Source organism: Canis lupus, chromosome 25 (assembly GCF_048164855.1).
Source record: "Canis lupus baileyi chromosome 25, mCanLup2.hap1, whole genome shotgun sequence".
Taxonomy (NCBI): domain Eukaryota; kingdom Metazoa; phylum Chordata; class Mammalia; order Carnivora; family Canidae; genus Canis; species Canis lupus.
In genome coordinates, this window is record NC_132862.1 from 30,205,796 (window position 1) to 30,228,719 (window position 22,924).

A 22,924-nucleotide genomic window follows, 5' to 3' on the forward strand; every position below is an offset into this window, starting at 1 on the left:
ATCACTTATACCTCTGTATATAATTTATTACTCCATTCTCAGGGCTCTTACAGTTATATTTGCATTGAAATCATTCTATTATATTTTAAATGTTTATTCAAAAGAGTTTGATTAGATGAGGAGATCATTGAAAGCAAAGTCTAAGTTTTATTTTCTGAGGGATATGGTCATTGGGTATAGAATTCTTGGCTGACAGTTACTTTAGCAGCTGGAAAATAACATTCCAAAGTGATCTGTTTTTGTTTCTAAGTCTGTTTCCATATTATCATTGCCTCTTTGTAAATAACCTTCTCCTTTCCCTTTTCCTCTATGTTTTTGCAATTTCTTTTTTTTATCTTTGGTTTTTCAGTGATTTTACTATGATGTCCTAGGTGTTTTTATTTGTCCTGATAGGATTCTGTGGTGTATGTCTTTCATGGATCATGACCTTTTAATTGACTAGTTACTGTTTTAGCTGTGTCTAATCTCCTCCTAAACGTATCCATTCCTACTTTTGGCCATTATTTTGTTAATTTTAGATTTTCATTTTACTTTTTAGGTTACCTTTTTAAAATAGATTTATTAAGATATAATTTATACAATATAATTCACCCATTTAAAAAATACAGCTCCCTGATTTTTAGTATATTTACAGACTTGTGCAATTAGCATCACAATCAAAATTAGAACATTTTTATCACCACAGAAAGAAATCAGGTTCCCATTTACATTGACTCTTATTTAAGTCCCCTTCACCCAGTCCTAGGCAGTCACTAATCTATTTTATGTCTCTTTAGGGTCACCTCCTCTGAACATTTCATATAAATAGAATCATGTAGTAGGTAGTCTTTTCTATTATTTCAGTTAACATAATATTTTCAAGATTCATTCATGTTGTAATATATTAGTATTTCATTATTTTTCATTGCTGCATAATATTCTGTTGTGTGGATGTACCACATTTTCCTTATCCATTCATCAATTGATGGTTATTTGGGTTGCTTCCATCGTAGGGTTATTGTGAATAATGTTGCTCTGAACATTTGTGTGCAAGGTTTTGTGTGGGCATATTATTAATTTCTTTTGAGTATATAGTTAGGAATAGAATTGCTAGATCATATGGTAATTGTTTGTTTGTTTTAGAAATTGTTAGGCCATATTCCAATATGGTTGGACCATCTTACAGTATTAGCAGCAGTATATGACGTTCTGATTTCTCTACATTCTTATTAACACTTGTTATCATCTGGAATTTTTCATTATAGCCATACTAGAGTTTGTAAAATGGTATCTCACTGAGGTTTTGATTTTCATTTCTCTAATGGCTAATAACATTTTGCAAATTATTATGTGCCTATTATTTTATGTCTTCTTTGGAATATCTTTTTAGATCCTTTGTCCATTTTTCAATCAGGATTTATTTACTTCTTTACTTCCTAATATAGAGTCTTAAGAGTTCCTTATGTATTCTCTATTCTTTTCAATTTATCCATGATGTCCTTTAAAGCACAAAAGTTTTTCATTTTGGGAATCCCTGGGTGGCTCAGTGGTATAGTGCCTGCTTTCGGCCCAGGGCGTGATCCTGGAGTCCCGGATCAAGTCCCACATCAGGCTCCCTGCATGGAGCCTGCTTCTCTCTCTGCCTGTGTCTCTGCCTCTCTCTCTCTCTCTGTCTTTCATGAATAAATAAACTTAAAAAAAAAAAAGTTTTTCATTTTGATGAAGTCCAAATTATCTGGTTTTTCCTTTCATCTTTCATATTACAGATGCTTTTGGTGTCATACTTGAGAATTTTCCTTTGTCTTTGGTTTTCAGCATTTTTGCTATGATGTGTCTGGATGTTGGTCAATATGTTTATCCTACTTGGATTCCTTTTTAGCCTCTTGGGGCTATACATATATATTTTTCATTAAATTTTGGAAGTTTTCAGCCAATAAATTATTTCTTTAATGTATTTTCTGCTCCTTTCTCTCTCTTCTCTCCTTTTGATACTGTATTATGTATATATTGGTGTGCTTAATCATGCCTCACATTATGTTGAGATTTTGTTCTATTTTCTTCATTTTCTTTTCTGATCTTAAGAATGCTTGCTCTCTATCAATCTATTTTCAAGTTTACTGGTTCTTTCTTTTGCAATTCAAATATGCTGTTGAGGACCTCTAATTGAGTTGGCACTTTAAGTATTTAGAATTTCAACACCAGAATATCCTTTAGTTATTTTTTAATAACAGTTATCTCTGTATCTGTGGAGGCCGAGAAAATTAAGGCCATTCCACTTTAAGTTCAGCGTTAGTATGAGTACAGCCATACCAGGCTCCTGTGAATAAGAGCTTAAATTTACATTACTTCAGTTACTGGAAAAAAACAGCTTACAGCTTAAGGTCCTAGAAAGCCCCATATTAGAATGAGAACAGAGCCCAAGCCAGGGGCAGGAAGCCCCATATTAAAATAAGAACAGAGCTCAATGCCCTTGAAAACCCCATATCAGAATGTAAACAGAACTTGAGAAATTCCTCCACCCCTTCTGCAGGTCCCCTAGACCAGCCCATAAAAACTAAGCTGAAACCCACCTCAGGCTCCAAGTCCCTGTTCCACTGTGTCAGGTATACTTGGACCCAAGCTCGAGCTTGTAAATAAACCCTCGTGTGTTTGCATCGGTATCGGCTCCTTGGTGGTTTCTCAGATTCGCAATCTTGGGCACAACAGTATCAATATTCTTTGTTTGATAATTATTGTCATTATTACTTTCTTTTACTTCTTTAAGTATGATTTCCTTTAGTTATATGAATATATTTATAATATCTGCTTTGAAATCTTTATCTCAAATCCAGACTCCATCAAAGGCAGTTCTATTGCCTGCTCATTTTGTCCCTGGTGTAAAGATTATACTTCATTATTTCTTTGCATGTCATATTTTCTTTTTGGAAACTGGATATTTTAGATACTATATTGTAGCAACATAGGACACTGACTCTCCTGGCCCCCCATCACCCACATCTTGTTGTTGTTGCTTATTTGTTTATTGAGTGACTTGGGTAGACTACTGTAGTCTATTTCACCTACAGTAATATCTCAACATGATGTATTCTTTCTTCTGATGTCACATCTCAAAGACAAAGTGTTAGGGATGTGCACAGTCTCCCTATGGGGACAGCACATTTACCAATATTCTCTTTGACTTTCTTTGTGTGATCTCTCTATATAGTTCTCTGACTCTGTTGATATTATACCAAGCTGTTAGTCTCCACCACTGGCAGCTGGTTGCTCTATGGTTTTCAACACTATCCTGGAGCATAAATTGCTCCTAACTTTGTTTTAACTAAACGCAGGCCCCTTTTCAGGTGTCACCTTTTCATCAAGTCTTTGAGACTTGTTCTGATCCCATGAGAGCTCATTTTAGCTTTCTTTTCCCCAGAGTTTTCTTTTTAAATCTTTAGCTGGACTATAGCTTAGCTAGTTTTACTCATAAAGCTACCTTATACTTCTTAATTGCTTGGCACCAAAACCTCCATTGTTTGCAAGAACACCCTTATGTTTGAACTTTGTGATTCTCTTTTACAATTAAAATCAGTTCCCTTAGGGAGAGCTATAGAACTCTTTCTTCTTATGGCCTATTTCCTGCCCCTGGGAAAAAATCTTTGTGCCATTTCTCCAGAGCTTTGGGCATGAGCAGTGGCCCATTTCTCGCAGGTAAGCATACCTGATTTATGAGTGAGGTGCTGGGAGGACAGCACCCTTTGGACTCATTTTGTGTTTTCAGGTATGAAACCTTCACTCCAATATCAAGCTGGACTGAGAGCAATTAGGATCGAGTATTTGAGTCCTGCTATACCAAAGTTAGAGATTCTATCCTATAAATGAGAGCTAGGTAATGGAAGGAAATTTCACAGCTCTCAGTCATTCTTGCCTGGAATAGACCTTCTACAACATGGAGTTTGGAAAGATGAGAAATGCTAGCAAACTGTTCCTTCTAGGGAGATACTATAAAACTATACCAAAAACTGGAGAATACAGAGCCCTGTGTTCTTGATTGCACTCTCCCAGATTAGTTTTCTCTCAGAGCTGACAGTGGGAGGAAGGGAATAAGTTATGGTTCAAATGCTATAGACTCACTGCTTTTAATGAGATGTAGTAGATTTTCTTAAATAATTATTTCTTCTTTGCTGTATGCCCTCAAGTTTCCAGAGACTTTAAGTGACTGATATTTTCTCTTTTAATTTTTACCAATTATGATTCCACTAAGAAGGTCTAAATAGTTCCTCACACCACCATTCCCCATCCAGAAGTATATACTCCAGAATTTCTCTAGTTCTCTGACAAAATTGAAAATTATCTCATGTTTTTTGGTGTCTGAAGTACATTATTTGAATGTTGTTCTATCCTTGAATGTTTTTCTAGGCTTTCATGTAATTATTTTAAAGGCTATTTTTAGAGCAGTTTTAGATTTATGAAAAAATTGAGAGGAAGGACAAAGATTTCCCATTTTTCCCTTGACTCCACATGACTTCCCCCATTACCAATATCCCTCACCAAAATGGCACTTTTTCTTTTTCTCCACTTTCTTTCTCTTCTTTCTTTCTTCCTTCTTTCTCTTCTTTATTTCACCAATGACAAACCTACATTGACACTTCATAATCTCCCAAAGTCTGTAATTTATCTTATAGCTCACTCTTGCTGTTGTACATTATTTTTTAAAAAATATTTTATTTATTTATTCATTAAAGACACGGAGAGAGAGGCAGAGACAAAGGCAGAGGGAGAAGCAGGCGCCCTAATGCAGGACTCAATCCTAGCACCCCAGGATCATGCTCTGAGCTGAAGACAGATGCTCAACCCCTGACCACCTAGGCATTCCAGCTGTTGTACATTCTATGAACAAATGTACAGTGGTATACATGCATCATTATAACATACAAAGTATTTTCATTGACTTAAAAATCTACTCTGTCCTGACTATTCATGCCCAATGCCCTTCCCCAAACCTTCCTGGCAACCACTGATCTTTTTATTGTCTTTATAGTTTCCCTTTTCCGGAATGTCACATAGCTGGAATTGTACAATATATAACCTTTCAAGATTGGTTAATTTCAATTAGTAATATGCATTTAATGTTCTTCCATGTCTTTTCATGGCTTGATAGGTCATTTCTTTTTATTTTTTTCTGAATAATATTTTATTGTCTGGCTATACAGTAGTTTTTTAATCCATTCACTTACTGAAAGACATTTGGTTACATCTGAGTTTGGGCAATTATGAATCAAGTCCCTATAAACATACAGGTTTTGGGATGGATGTAAATTTTCAGCTCCTTTCAGTAAATAACACAAAGCATGATTGCTGGATCATATAGTAAGAGTGCATTTTGTGGCATTTTGCATTTCTACCAGCATTGTATGAGAGTTTCTGTTGCTCCATCTCCTCATCAGCATTTGGTGTTGTCAATGTTCCAGATTTGGCCATTATAATCGGCACGTACTGGTATATCACTTTTGTTTTACTTTGCATTTCCCGTGTGATAGATGATGTGGAGCATATTTTCATATGCTTATTTGTTCCCCATTTTGAGTTAATATCTGTGAAGGGTATAAGGCCCATGCTACATTTATCAATTTTGCATGTGAATGTCCATTTGTTCCAGCAATATTTGTTGAAGAGACTATTTTGTTTCATTATATTACCTTTGCTGCTTTGTCAAAGATCAGTTGACTATATTTATGGGGCTATTTCTGTAACCTCTGTTCTGTTTCAGTGTTCTATTTGTTTATTCTTTTGCCAATTCCACATTGTCTTGATTACTCCATCTTTATAGTAAGTGTTGAAGTTGAGTAGCATTAATCCTAAACTTTGTTCTTCAGTATTGTGTTAGCTATTCTGGATCTTTCGCCTTTCCAGATAGACTTTGGAATAGTTTGTCAATATATATAAAATAATTTTCTGGGACTTTGATTGGGATTGCATTTAATTGATAGGTCAAATTATGGGGCACCTGAGTGGCTCAGTGGTTGAACGTCTGCCTTTGGCTCAGGTCATGATCCCTGGATCCTGGGGTTGAGTATCACATTGGGTATCCCACAGGGAACCTGTTTCTCCCAATGCCTATGTCTCTGTCTCTTTCTGTGTGTCTTTCGTGAATGAATAAATAAAATCTTTTTAAAAAATTAGAAAAAGATGACACCTTTACAATAATGAATCTGTCTATCCACGAACATGGACTATCTCTCTCCATTTATTTAATTCTACTTGTATTTCATTTTATCAAAGTTTTATAATTTTCTTCATATATATCTTGTACATATTTAGCTAGATTTATACCTAAGTATTTAAGTTTTGTGAGTGCTGTAGGATATGATATTATATTTCAAATTTCAAAATCTACTTGTTTATTGTTAACGTATTAGAAAACAGTTAACTTTGTATATTAATATTTTATCCTGAATCCTTGCTATAATCACTTAATACTTCCAAGAGTTTTTTGTTGAGTCTTTTGGATTTTCTATATAAGCAATTATATCAACTGTAAAACAAAGAGAGTTTAATTCCCTCCTCCTCATTCTTTATGCCTTTTACTTCCTTTTCTTACCTTATTGTATCAGTAAGGAATTTCAGTATCATATTGAAAAGGATTGGTAAGAGGTGTTATCCTTACCTTGTACTTGATCTTAGTGGAAAAACTGAGTTTCTCACTGTTAAGATAATGTCAGCTGTAGGATTTTGTAGATAGTCTTTATGAATTTGAAAAGTTCCTCTATATTCCTACTTTATTAACATTTTTTATCATGGAGGGGTATTGGATTCTGTCAAATGCTTTTTCTACATCTCTTGATATGATAATGTATTTTTTCTTTTTTAATTCCTTGGTATAAAGGATTACATCAATTGATTATTTTAAAAAGGTTTATTTATCTATTTTAGACAGAGAGAGAGAATGTGAGCAGGGGGAAGGGCAGAGGGAAAGAATCTCAAGCAGACTCCCCAATAAGTATGAAGCCAGATGTGGGGCCTAGTCTTAAAACCCTGAGATCACAACCTGAGCCAAAATAAAGAGTTAGATGCTTAACCAACTGAGCCACCCAGGTGTCCCTGATTTTTTTTTTTTAAGATGATTTATTTGTTTTAGAGAGAGAGATCGAGCAGGAGGAGGAGAAGGAGCAGAACGAGAGAATCTTTAAGCAAACTTCCTGCTGAATGCAGAGCTTGGGTGTGGAGTTTGATTCCACATCCCATGAGTTCATGACCTGATCTGAAACCAAGATACTGAGCCACCCAGATGCCTCTACATTAATTGATTTTCAGATATTAACCAGCCTTGCATATTTAGGACAAATCCTGCATGGTTGTATTGTATAAAAATGTGCATTCTGTTTATGTTGTATAAAGTAGTTTAGATGTCAATTATGTTTAGTTGATAGGTGGCATTTTTTAGTTCAGTAATATTTCATTAACTTTATATAATGACACATGACAACTAGGTTTATCATGATGAGCATTTTATAATGTAGAACTGTGAAATCACTACGTTGTACACTTGAAAATAGTATAATATTGTATGTCACCTATACCTCATTAAAAAAATAGGTGAAGGGGATTAGGAGATACAAATATAGAATTGTAAAATAAACGAGTCACAGGGATGAAAAATGCAGCATAAGGAATATAACCAATAATATTGTAATAATTTTGTGTGATGACACATGGTAACTACACTTATTATGGTGAGTACTGTACAAAGTATAGACTTGTCCAATTACTGTTTTACACTTGAAACTAATATTACATTGTATGTCAATTCTACTTCAATAAAAAGCAAATAATAACATAAAAATTTTTAAATAAATAAATAAATAAATATGAAGTCATAATTATAAAAAGAGAATAAGAAAAATAAGTTTTGGGCACCTGGATGGCTTAGTTGGTTAAACACCTAGCTTTTGGTTTTGGCTCAGGTCATGATCTCAGAGTCCTGGGATCAAGCTCTGTGTTCAGTGGGGTTTCTGGTTGAGGATTCTGTCCTCTTCCTCTGCCCCTCACTCATTCTTTCTTTCTATAAAATAAAATAATAAAATTTAATAATTTAATTTAATTTAATTTAAAAATAAAATGTATTTTTTTATAAAAGAAAAAGGTTTTGTTTTATCTTCTCTTATTCCCTCTTCATTAGTCTTTCTTTCATCATGTAGATCTATGTTTCTGACCTATATTTTTCTTCTCGTCTTTAAAAACTTTTTTTTTTTTTTTTTTTTTTTTTACATTTCTTGCAAAACAGATCTTTTGGCAACAGATTCCCTTAATTTTTGTTTCTCTAGAAAACATTCTTTATTTTTCCTTTACTTTTGAAGTACAATTTTTCAAGGTATAAAATTCTAGGTTGATGTTTTATTCTCTCAGCATTTTACATATTTCATTTCTCTGTTCTTGTTTATATGATTCCTGAGAACTCTGATGTAATTCTTATCTCTGTTCTTCTATGGTAAGGTATTTTCCCCCCATGGTTTCTTTTAGTATTTTTTCTTTGTTTTTGATTTTCTGTAGTTTGAAGATTATACGCCTTAGTTATTTTGGCATTATCCTAGTTGTTCTCTGAGGTTCTTGAATTTGTGATTTGGTGTCTGAAATTAATTTGAGGAATTATCAGTTATACTGTATCAAATATTTCTTCTGGGTTTTTTTGTTGTTGTTGTTCTTTTCTCTTCCTGGCATTACTATTATATATATATATATATATATATATATATATATATATATATATATAGTGTGTGTATATATATATAGTGTGTGTATATATATATATATTGTGTGTATATATATAGAGTGTGTGTGTATATATATATATATACTTTTTTTGTTTTTGAGTATTCTATTTATATATCCTTTAGTTCAGAGATTCTTTCCTCAGCCATGTTAAATCTATCATGCATCAAAACCATTCTTCACTGCTATTACAGTGTATTTGATCTTTAGCTTTTCTTATTAATTATTTATTAGGATTTCCATCTTTTCCATCTCCCTGCTTATATTGGCTATCTATTCTTGAATGCTATCTTCTTTATCCATTAAAACCCTCAACATATTATTCACAATTGTTTGCAACTCATAGTCTGATAATTCCTGCATGTTCAGTTTCTGATGCTTACTATCTCTTAAAATTGTATTTTTTGCATTTTGGTATGCCTTATAATTTTGTTTTCTTGATAGCTGAATGTTATGTACTGATAAAGGTGAACTGCTACAAAGAGGCCTTTAGAAATATTGTTATCAGTTATCAGGGGAGGGGAAATATTTATGATTTTCCCAGTCTTTTAGGTAAGCGTATTCCTCTGGATGGTAAACTTCCTAAGTGTTTCTTTGTTTTCCTCCTCTCCTATGACTGCATACCTTTGGAGTTTTTTACTTATAGAATTCTCTACATGGGGCCTCCAGCAATTTTTAAATTACAGTTTATGTTTTTCTACCACAGTGCTGATTTTCTCAGTGGTTTCTGATCCTGAGTCTCTGCTCCAGTAAGCTATGATTCCCTGAATTTGCTTGTTTTTCCAATCTTGTGAGCAGCAGTTTATCCTGTCCTCCCAATTCTTATGGATTCAAAAATTTTTGCTTTTTCTGTCTGTTCAGTTTTTTGCATGTTGTTAGAACTGAGTGACAACTTCCAAACTGCTTTACATGGGAACTAGAAATTACAATTCCATTCATGTAATTTTGTTTCTTCATTTGCTTGGTAATTTTGAGTGACTGTCAGATATATATATATATATATATATATATATATATATTTATTTAATTCACTTCTACTAATGTTTGTTTGTTTGTTTGTTTGTTTGTTTGTTTGTTTGTTTGTTTAAAATAACACTTGGAGGCCTGGGATGATATTTTCTCCTTTCAGATGGGTTCTCTGCATTTGAGCAATTAGAGAGTAGCAATCCAGGATCACTTCATTCCAATTTCCAAAACTGAGTCATTTTGAAGTATACTTCATTTTCTGCAAATGGTTGTATGTGTCACATTCAGCATTATTGTTACTCCTGGTCTCCCAGTTTTATGCATCTGTCAAAAATTTCTACTCAACTTCTTGGTCTTTCAGTTATTCATTCCAGATTTGGCAACCACCTACCTCTGTGGTACAAGGTGCTTCAAATGATAGCTTTCTCCCTGCATTCCTTTCTCTTCAAATATTAGTTTGATATTTTCTAACTGATTTGTTAACTCTGTTATGTTAATTATTTAAGATTATTTTTAAAAGGTTTCATTTAGACATTATAGGTGTCCTCAGCAGGAAGGTTGATTCAATATCGTAGTTCAGAATATTGCCCTCATCACTGATCTTTTATATCCTGGTAATAAGCCATAGCCAGCAGAAAATAAATGCTCACTAGATATTTTTTTCTGAACAATTACACATAGCATTAATATTTAGCATATTTAATGTGGACAATTATTTTTTTCAGAGAAATAGAAACAAACATAATTTTTTTCATGTTTCAATATGATTGTCTCTTTACATTTTTACTAATAGATTATACTGGAGTTGTTTTAAGTCTTGGTTGGGGTAAACATGTAAGATAAAATCTTAGTCCTAGTTTCTGGTTGTGCCATGTCCCTGTCCCTGTTCCAGTTTTAGCTGCACAAAATCTGCCAAGAACATGCTCAACTTTACTGTAAGTCAGTAAAACTCTACCTGAGAGTGTAATAAATTTCTTTCTCCTGATATAGTAGGAATAAGAATAATGCATTCCTCTAAGCCAAATATGTATTACTGGGCTTTAACTGGCCAGTAAGCACCAGATTTCTTTCTCCTGACTTAATCCCTTCAATGCATATAAAGGACCTGCCTCAATACCCCTGTACACTGTTTTCTATGAAATGCATAGTCAGTATTTAGTCCATTATTTATTCTTTTATTATTGTCATTTATCTTCTCACTTCCCCTAAGAACTGGTTTTGTGTATCTTATGGACCTAGAAGTGGTTTGTGATGTCTTCTAAAAGAGTGTTTTTCTTTCCTGGTCCTTTTGAATGGTATACTTGATTTTGGCTTCTTCCTTGGCAAAAGATCCTGGAATATCATCTCTGAGACTTGATAGTTCTCAAAGATATCTTACCACTTTATGCATTCTTTCATCCATTTATTCAAGAGGTATGTATTGAGTGTATCCTTTGTGCTAGGCATTAGGAATATAGAGAAAAATAAAAACAGGCATTTAGCTTGCATAGTGAGAAATGAAATATAACAGAGAGCTTCTATTGACATAAGCCCTACATTTGAATGTAGATGAATATGTGTAAAACATGCCAGCACATTGATGCTTTCTTCTTCACTTTTAAATATGGATTCTGTATGAAAAGGGTCCAGTTATTTATCTGTTAAGCAACATCCACTAGTTCTTCCATAAACAAAACAAAAATTTGAACAACTCAAAGCCCCACATCAGTTCACTTTATTATTCTTTTATATAATGCTTGAGGGACACTCAACAATCATCTGTCACATGTTCACTTGAGTATAACTTATACAGTTGTTTTCAAGTTCATCCCATTTCCCAATGCCAAACAAAAGCTCCAGAAACACTTCCAACTCTCTCTTTTCTTTTCCTTTATTTTTCTTTTTGACAAAAATCCTGTAGGTAGATCCAAAATCTGTATCCCTGGCATCTTTGTAGTTTACTGCATGTGCCATATCCATTGTCTCAGTGCTCAACCATTAAAACTCCAGTCTCTTTTGCATTCCATATATACCACAGTAATCCATATACACTTGTGGGTGTCATATGATGTCTCAGAATTGTCTTGCCTTTTCATATTAGCTACTTTTATCAAAAATTTTTCTTTTATTTGAAGTTGCCATAACGAGAAGGGAGTTCTTGATTCCATAATATCTGGTTTATCTATAAAATCTACTATCATTAAACTCAAACAGTTGATTGATTAATTAATTGATTGCCAGTTTTAGCCCTCTGTTATCTAACCATCCTCTATGTAACAGATCATACAAAATCTGGTCTGCCATCATCTCTACTTGATTGGGAGAGGAAACTCTCAAGGCTCATACATGAATGCTGGAATCATATAGGAACATTGGGACCACTGAATGAACCCAGAGAAACTATTATCTGAACACATATGGAAAAGTATTTCAAGTACGTGTTTAGAAATGTTTGAGCTGGATCAACTGACTAAATTGATGTTACAGAACAATGGCAATAATACCTACTTTATTTGTTTTATTGTGTGCCAGACACTAGGCTAAGTCTTTTTACAAGATACCTGTTATATAATCCTTACAAAAATCTTATCAAGCAGGTGCTATTACAGATGAATAAACTGGAAACTGAATTTACAAATTCTAAGGAACTTGCAGAAAGTCATATTGTTACTGAGGGAACATGTAAATGCTTAATACACTTATGAACATGTAAATGCTTAATACACTTAATGTAAATGCTTAATACACTTACTATAAATCAGGAGTCTGTGAACTTTTTCTGTAAGAGATCAGATAGTAACTATTTTAGGTTTTGTAGGTCATATTGTTTCTGCAACAACTAATCAACTATTCATAATTACTGGGAAAGCAGCCAAAGACAATAGATAAAAAGATGGTTATGCCTATGTTTCAATGAAACCTTATTTACAAAAACAAGTGACCAGTTTTCAGGACTAGTCAGACTAGACCATAAGCTGTAGTGTGTAAATTTCTAACACATGATATTACATAGTTTTATTCGAAATTATTTTCATGAATGACTAAATTTTATTTCAGAATATAGGGAAATTAAATGCAAGATACTCTTTTTGAAGTATTTGCATGGATATATAACTGCAACAAAAAAGAATCAAGTTTTACTGGATCATTTTTCTTCAAAATGGGTTAAATTGCAAAATCTTTTCCATGATCAATCTTACATAGTTTATCATAACAAAAACACTGTTCTATATTTAGCCTCTTTCTGCCAAGGAGCTCAGTTTCTGTTAAAACATCATCTCATTAATCCTGCCTACGATCATGTGAGGGAGGGAGATGACAAGTATTAAGAAATGTTCAGAGTCTTTTAGATTCATTTCAAAAGTTGAAAGAAGCTGACTGACAAGTGCTTGCTGCCCTTATAGTTACCTAGTATCCTTAAAAAATGAACTTTGAGTCTTTCAGAGGCATGCTATTCGCCCTGTGCTTCTGGGAAAAGGGATCCAGCACCAGGAAATCCATTTCCCTAAAATGTCCTTATTTAGGACTGTATCTCCCACAAGGATTTGGTTTCCATAGAATTATTCATCACTTCTTGTGTTATCAAGATGCTCTGTTCTACAAACCAGCTGTTCTCTTTCTTCTAGCTGATGACTGTATTTCAGTACTGGGAAAAGTGACTAGAAAAGTATAGTACTTTGGGTCTTTATTTCATATCTATCTACTTATCTATCTGTCATTTTCATTATATATATATATATATATATATATATATATATATATATATATTTGTTGTATATATTTACCAGTGCATGGTAGTAATTTAGGTGTAAGATAAGGCAATAGATTTTATCATTTTGGGTCATAAGTGATAATCATCATAAATATAATATTAAAAGATATTCCAATTAAGACATAATCTTCTTCAATTCCTATTTTCATCAGTCTATGCCCCTGTTACCAACACCTGTAAAGGTGGCCTGGGTGGCTCAGTGGTTGAGCATCTACCTTTGGCTCAGGGCATGATCCTGGAGTCCTGGGATCAAGTCCCACATTGGGCTCCTCTCTGCCTGTGTCTCTGCCTCTGCCTCTCTCTGTATCTCTCATGAGTAGACAAATAAAAGCTTTAAAAATTTTTTTTAAAAAGGATCCATATTAACCTTATCAAATCCAGATATTCTGACTTATCCTTTGAGCCTTTCAGAAACTCAGACCTATACCACTAACCCTATTTCTCAGACTCCCTGATTTATGTCTCTATACAGTTTAAGCAAACTGTCTAATGCCTCCACAAATTATGCATGTGTTCATGGAAATATATATCTGACCATGCAGCTCTTTCTATCAAGAATTCGTGTCTCATCTTTTCTCACTGTTTTATGTTCCTTGTTTTAGTATGAAACCTCCTTCAAGCTCCTTTTCTTTAGGATGTCTTTCATGATCAAAGCAACTCAAGGGAGGGATCTATTTATTTTAAAAATAGTTACGGACTGCCCATTACATAAAATATACATACAAAGCCAATGACCTTGAGGCTTATTTTGAAAAATTAGTACCTCCTTAACATTGTGTGTTAACTATACTTCATTAAAATTGAAATTTCTAAAACCCCAAACTTATAAGAAAAGTATAAATAAACAAAGGAGTATTCTATATGTCTTACGGTAGATAAAACACAGGTGTTAGATACATACAGGCACACATAAGAATAACACAAAGTAGAAAATATATATAGTCAAGAATAATGTGCTTTGAAAAGTTATATGGGGATACCATTAAAATCTAGATTTTGATGAAATTTCCAAAGATTTGTAGAAAACATGAAAAACAAACCTAAAAGAGTAAGGAAGAGGAGCTACAAAAAAGAAGACAATGTAATCAGAAAGTTAGAAGAACCAGATAGGTGAGTTTCCATGGAAGCAAGAAGAATAATTTACTCAACATTGTTATAGGTTGTATATCAATGGTTTTGAGAATTCAGAGATTATTGTGACTTTTAGAAAAGGAATGTTTTGTAATAGGATATGAAGAAAATCAAGGTCCGGGGTTCCTACATGAGTTGATAATAGAGAGTAGAAGCACCAGATATAGATTCTAATTTTAATTTTTTTCATTCTTTCATTCAACTAATATTATGAATATATGAAGTACATAGCAGAATAATAGAGATAATAGGGTAGTAAATGAAAACAAATCATAGATGAACCCTGACTTTTAGTAACTTAAAAAAAAAAAAAAAAAAAAAAAAACCGTGAATGCCTAACAATGCATCAGGGACTGAAGTGGTCATTGGAGATTCAATGTAGAACATGGTTCTTTCTTCAATCATACATTCGTTCATTCAACAAATACTACTAAGTGCTAGAAATAAAAGAGAGACATGAAACAAAACATGATCCTTATTTCAGTAAAGTTTACGTTCTCATAGTATAGCAGGCAAGATTCAATGCAACTGCTAGAATTACAGCATTTAAAAAATGTTATAGAGTGTAATAGAGAAAACAATTTAATTTTTAAAGAATGATAAGTTTCAAAAATTCCCTTTGGAGCTTAAAAATCATTAAAAAGAGCCTCTATAGAATTATGGGATTGTGGGAGAATTATCGAAGGACTATTTATTTATTTATTTATTTTTAAGATGAAATGACCTAAGCACATTTGTGAGCTCTCAGAATGGATCCAGAGGGATCCCTGGGTGGCGCAGCGGTTTGGCGCCTGCCTTTGGCCCAGGGCGCAACCCTGGAGACCCGGGATCAAATCCCATGTCGGGCTCCTGGTGCATGGAGCCTGCTTCTCCCTCTGCCTATGTCTCTGCCTCTCTCTCTCTCTCTCTTTCTGTGTGTGTGTGACTATCATAAATAAATAAAAATTAAAAAAAAAAAAAGAAGAATGGATCCAGAATAGACAGACCAGAGTTGAAAAGAATGAAATTATAAATGAAGCAATGAATTCCTTAATCTACCTTATTTCACATTGATATGATCAGCTTTAAATGTACATGTTTATAATTTAAGTAATTAATAAAATATGGTTCTCGTGGTATACTAGTGAAATAATACATTTAAGATTTACTTATTGTGCATTGACAGCTTTAAAACACATTGTATATATATCGAATTTGAATGTTTAACATTCTTAATGAGTGGAAATTTTGAGCCATCACATGGGGGCACTGTCTCCCAGACAACAGTGTAGTGTCAGTAGTGTCACCATTTTCATCTTTACAACAGTGTTTATGTAATTATTTGAAAATTTTACATATTTTATCTCTATTATTTTATAAAGATAAATTTATAATAGAGAAGTGAAAATAATGCTATACATATAAAGAAGAGTAATTCTTACAAATTTAATAAAATTGATATAGAGATAGAAATCAGCAGACAGAATAATTAACTTCAATTAGAAACTCTCCAAAATTAGGTTAATTAAGTATTAAATTATGAGGAATAAGGACATTTTAAAACATCTACAAAACATTTGAAATATACGATTGGTTTATATTTAAAAGGCAGGTGTTTGGGGGAACTTTGTAATAACTTCAACTTTGGGAAGAATCTTCTACATGTAAATTTTCTTCTTTTTATATTAAATATTTGTAAATATGCTCAAAGTAAATTCTGCATGGATGTAAAGGATTGCTTTTATTCTATATTAATAGCTGTTTCCAAAACCAATATTCCAAGGAACACTGTTCCTTCAGGTTACAAATAAGTACCATAAAAGTGTCCTATATTCAATTAAGTTCAGAGAGTATGGGTTATTTCTAATTAAAAAGGATTTTTAGGATAAGATGGCTAAGGACTTTTACTATGCAGGTGTGCATTTTTTTTCTCTAAGAAAAAAAGAGGGTACGATAAAAAGCACCTGTTAACATCCACCAGACCCTGTGTTCTGCAAAATATAGTTTGTAAAGTGTTCTGTACATTCTTCAGTAGAATTCTCATAAGGAGAATGATAGTCAACAGAAAGCAAACTCATAAGATTTAGAGATGGAAGTAAACCTAGAGGCCATCTATTACAACTCCATGCAGAAAATTATTTCAACAGCAACTCTGACAAATGGTCTTCCAAGATTTGGTTTTAAGGCTCTATTTCATGGTACCATATTTCATTCCAATCCTATCTATTCTTAATAAGTTCTCCCATTTATTAAGCCTACATATAGCTCATTGGTCCTCACTCTGTTTGCTGTTTCTTCTACATGAAAATTCTTCAAATATTTAAAGAAAGTTTATATGTCCTCTAATAGATCTTTTCTTCTAGATAAGCAGACATCATTCTTACAAATGTATGACATATAAAGGAGTTATCAGATCCCTCATCATATCAGCTGTCTTTCCTTGAATGCACTAGAGGCGGGCAACTAAATGTGATTGCTCAACTCTTTCTACTTAAGTTTGGACAATCATTTTGTTAATTCTTATCCAGGCCATGTTGTTTTTTTATAGAAGCGTATTGTTGGCTGTTATCAAGCTTACTTATGGTTAAGGAAAATTACAACGATAGCCAAACAAGATTTCCCTATCTGTGCTTACATAGTTAATTATTTGCAGTTAAGTTTTATGGATAATCCCTTCTCATCTTAATCAAGAGAATTCTGTACTATAGATTGCCTTAAAAGGCAACTTTCTATCCCTCTGGCATGATCAAATTATTTATGAGCTACAAAAAGACAGGCACATATTTCTACATCTAAAATAGCTGATTCTTTGTGCTAAATTGTTGTTTTCCAACTTTATACTTGTAAAACAAAACAAAGTACATATATGCATAGATATATGTATTTGTGTGTGTATATGCATAGAAGTATGTATTTGTGTGTATGTATATATACACATACGTACAGTTTGTACTTTAAACAGGAAGTGAAGAAATAAGCAATGAGATTCCTATTGTGAAAACTTAAGTTCTAAATTTTAATTTGGTTTTCTCTTTTCCTCTTGCTCCTACCTAAAAATAAGAAGTCTGATTTTTAATTCGGTAGAAGAGAAGAATAGTCTGAGTTACGATGGAAGCAGTAGAGTGTTATCTTATTTCTAAGACTGAAGGGGAAACAAAACAAAAAACAAAATAAAACATTTACTTTGGATCAGGGCCAACATATTTGCAAAAGCTACAAAGATTCGTTCAACAATGAATCACTGAATAATTATTTCTTCTATGTCCTTATAAATCCTCCTTTTGGGGAAAAAGGGAAAGAGAGAGAGAGAAAGAGAGAGAAAAGAGTTAATGAGATTGTGGTGTTTCAGGAGTAGTGCAAAAACAATGTAGGTAAACGCGCAGAGAAATTAGTTCTGAAGTGTGGGATAATTGTAGAGGGCCCTGGGCAAAAAACAAAACATAGATGTGCAGGAGTCATAGCACATCTTGTCTTCACTTGTCTTTGTTAGTGCAAGTGAAAAGGTTAATGCCGTTCAGTTCCATCAACACAGAGTGAGGAACTGTGGCACCTTTGAATTCTAAAGTTACCCACAGTGCAACTGATTTAATTCCTGTGAGAATGGTACTATTTACAAGTTTGCTCAGGAATATGAATGCCAATTAACCATGTGCTCCTGCTCCAGTACAATCTCTCTCCCTCTCTATCTATCTATCTATCTTTCTCCTTTAATTTTTTTTGTTGTAGAGAAATTGTTTTTAAAATCATTATCACATGGAAAGATTCCATGTTATTTAAAGCTATTCTTTCAATAATAGAAAGAAAAATACTCAAATGCATGCTGGCCCCAAGTATTAAGCATTCTCTAGGATCAAGATCATAAAATATTGCATTATCACATACATCCTTAAAATCTGAAATCTCAGGTAATCTTTGGCATTTGGGGGTTTTCTGCTCCAATATATTATGGCTAGTAATTGCATTACCAGCTTCCAATGTTCAGATATAACTTGCCATTTTTAAGTACCAAGATACAATAGGTATATGTTTATGCATGTGTAATGCTGTTCCAGACATTCAGCCATCAGGCAACAGATTTATTCATCTTTCCTGCTACAGCTTCATTTCCCTATACCCTGTCCCTTTGCTGAATATCACCCAGTCCATTTTCAAAACACCTTTCCACATACCCTTCCAACCCATCATTACTATTCAGTTTCTGCTACTACCATCCTGCTCATACTCATTTTGCTTCTCTTCTCTCATTCAATTAAAGGTTGAGTTCAGATATGGGGAGAAATTTTCCTGATGCACTTAGGGATGGAGGGAGGAGCCACACCAAGAATTAGATGGAGAACAGAGTCATCTTCTTTTGAGGTTGATGGTTGTGATATATAAGCCATACCACAGGTTGAAGCCAGAGCTGATGGGCCTGAATGCTCCATTAATGATGCTCAACAGGATTTGGACATGGCTGAAGCTGGACCTAACAACATAAGTGGGAGCATTCTGAAGACATCACTCAGTGGAGAGGACTGAAGGCAAGAGAAGCAGCACGTTCAGTATTTGCTAAAAGTTTGTAGTATAATGATAATATATCTTTATCACATATTATCGTGGCTTTACGTCGTGCCTTGAAGCTTTGTCATATGTCATACATTTTAAATTAGAATATGTAAACATTTAGTTTCATTGGTGTTTTAAATTTTATAAGCTTTAAACATTTATAGAAAACTCAAGTATTCACTCTGGCATTTTCATTTTAGCATCAGTATACAGAAGAAATATCTCAGTGCTGTCATTTGCTTTGGTTTTGCACCTATTAATACTGAGAATGTGATTTGGTCTCTTTGATTGTAATAAATTTCTTATTGATTTCCATTCTTCTTATTATAACACCACTTAACTGCCCACCATTCTGGTCCCTTTTATCTTTCTTACTGACCTTTCACTTACCAACCAGTGTTTTGGTTCTTCTTGCCCACCTCTTTGAACAGATCATTCTGTTTCTCTCCATCGGTTTCCTATAATCTTCAACCAGAATAAAAGCTTATATTAGAATATAAAGGCTGCAAACCTGTATTACTCTTTTTGAAGTAATGTATAAGAAATGCAGCATAGGGGCATCTGCCTTTGGCTCAGGTCATGATCTCAGAGTCCTGGAATTGAGCCCTAAGTCCATGTCAGCTCCCTGCTCAGTGGGGAGCCTGCTTCTCCCTCTCCCACTGCAGCTCCCCCTGCTTGTGTGCTCTCTATCTTTCTCTCTCTCTCTCTAAAACAGATTTTTTTAAATGCAGCATAATTATTAGATTTTGGGGGGGAGGGGTTGTGATGCCCAGAATGTAGTTTTTCTTCTTTAGTATGTAAAAACTCTTATGGGAAAAAAAAAAAAAAAAAGCCTTTACATACTAAGAAGGAAAAAAATAGGGATCCCTGGGTGGCACAGCGGTTTGGCGCCTGCCTTTGCCCCAGGGCGCGATCCTGGAGACCCGGGATCGAATCCCACATCGGGCTCCCGGTGCATGGAACCTGCTTCTCCCTCTGCCTGTGTCTCTGCCTCTCTTTCTCTCTGTAACTATCATAAATAAATAAAAATTAAAAAAAAATACAGAGACAGCATCACTAGGATTTATTCCTGAGCAAGTTTTCTCTACTTTCTTCATACTAAACATGTACCTTATGTCAGCAGAGGCCATAGAAGTGAGTGGGCACATACAGCAGATTGCATATCCAGGTGGGCAATTCACCTCATACTTCACACCTCACCTTAGACCCACATTAATGTCACTTATTCAGGGAGTGCACAAAAAAGTCTGGTGATGTATGTCTAAACTAGGAAATAAAGTACATGGCTAAGATTACTGTTAAGGAAATGAGGATTATCTTGACCATCCTCAATGATATAAATGAGGTGAATGGACATTTAAAGACTAATATGACCCCAAGGATTCTCAGTATCACTGACTGCCTGCTTGCTTAATGCTAATCATATGCTATTTTGATTTTTTCTGTTAATTAAACTTCTTTCTAAAATAATAGGAGTAGAGGGATTGGTTTCATGTAACAGATATTTTCTTGAATGACAGGGGGAAAAATGTCCTAGAAAGGCAGTATTCCAAATGACTAGGGTATTTTCACAAGATTGCCATTATATAAGTAGCTTAGATATACTCTTTAACAAAGGTATCATAATTTTTTTTCTCTAAACGAATTAAACAATTGTATATGTGAGGGTACAATTTAGAGGAAATCTCAACAGAACCTTTTGTAGTAGATGTATGTATATTTGTAGACAAGAAAGAGGAAAGGCTTGGGAGAGGTATTAAATGCCATTAGTGCATTATTTTAGAAACAAGACAGATTAAGACTAGCAGATGCACTTTTCAGGCCTTAGGGAAATGGCCTCGACCTCTTATCCACCTTTAATGGTGAGCTCACCAGAATCATCTTGATACTTGGTCCCTCTTATGCTTGAGCCCTGCTGGTTCATGGTGTCTTTAAAATTCCTCCTAGGGCAGCCCGGGTGGCTCAGCAGATTAGAGCTGCCTTCGGCCCAGGATGTGGTCCTGGAAACCTGGGATCTAGTCCCACGTCAGGCTCCCTGCACAGAATGGAGCCTGCTTCTCCCTCTGCCTGTGTCTGTGCCTCTCTCTTTCTCTCTGTCTCTCATGAATAAATTAAATCTTTTAAAAATAAATAAATAAACTTCCTCCTAATCTTCTGGACTATAGATGATGCAATTAAACACAACAACAAAATAACTGTATGGAAAAGAGAGAGTTGATGTGGGTTGGGGAAAAAGTAGAAGAGTGGGGACTATAGGGAGGTCACTTTGTCACACTTCCTCTGTAATTTTCAAATGTAATCTGTTTGTTCTAAAATTGATAAACCAGAAAACCTCCACTAGGGTCACAATGTCCTGGAGCATTAAGTGTACTTTCTAACAAGAATTCTGATTCAACTGTGATTGAGAAATTTCGGAAGTCTCTTGCTACATTAACAATGTAGTAAGAATACTGACATGCTTTTCGGGATAATGTCTTAGAGACTTGGGGGAAACTGAAAAGAATGGCCTGGACCTTTATTACTACAGGGAACATTATATCATTAGAAAAGGAATTTAAGAGTCACTTTTGATTCTTTCTTTCAAATGAATTATTAATAATATTCTAGTGGATATTGGTCCCTATATTAACACTTGTTATCTTAGTTGTTGAGAGGTAGGGTCCTAGAGCCATCTTCCTGGATTTAAATCCTGGCAACATTTCTGTCTTCCTATGTAACCTGGGGCCAATTACATACCTCTCTGGACCTCAATGTTTTCATCTGTAAAATGAAGATAATGGGACTTGCCTCTTAGTATATTATGAGGATTATATATTGTTAACACCTAGTAAGCACTTAGAATAGGGCCTGGCATAAAAAAATTAGGTACTCAATAAATGTTCATTATATTTTTATATTTGTAGATAATGAATAATTCAAAAATGATAAATAAATTATCTTTCCATAAGAGGCACAGAATACATGTTGGTAACACATTGCTATCTTCAAAATACAACTTTTCTGAACCTAAGTTCATATTTGGACAGAGGAGAATGGTGAGATGGTAGGAATACTTATTTCATAAATATATTTTGACTATAATATATATATAATCATTTTCTTTCAGAGTATTTCAAAATTTTGAATTTTTCTTTGCAAGATTCTAGTACATTTTTGAGGATATCATTACATACAAGTTCACATTTATATTGATAATGAGCATATGGCCTAAATCTTATAGATTTATAGTCCTTTAATCAAATACCAAAGCTTAAGAGACTGGCATCTCAGATAGGGCACCTATATGAATCCTCCTTAACATAACTTGAGAAAATACAAGAACAGAAGCAGATCATGCAAAGGATGTCATGGAAGGAAGGAGTCACATCAATTCTGGAGAAAGAAAAAGAGTTTTAAAAGCCATCAGGTGTGTTTGAAGAAAAGCTGACAGACTCAGGGCAACTAGGAAAGAGAAGTAAAGACTAGCAGTGAACAAGCTTTAATAAAGAATTCTTAATCTAGACCCTTAAAATCCAAAAACATTCAATTTGCCAGCATGGGAAGTAATACAGATGTTAATTATAGATTTTAAAGACTGCCAGCAGCAACAATGTATAATTCTTAATATATACCTCATCTCTGCCAAAATCTATACAGATGGTCAAAGGACAGTAAAACGATGACAAACAAAAACTCCCTACCTTGAACCAGGCTTTCACTTAAGCAAAGCTTCTTCAGAGTGTAATGAATAGTCTTTGGTTTCCCTTTTATATTCTCATTTACATCTCCTCCTGCAAAGTGACATCTGTTCCCACCCTCTACCAAAACTTCTCAATCTAAGGTCAC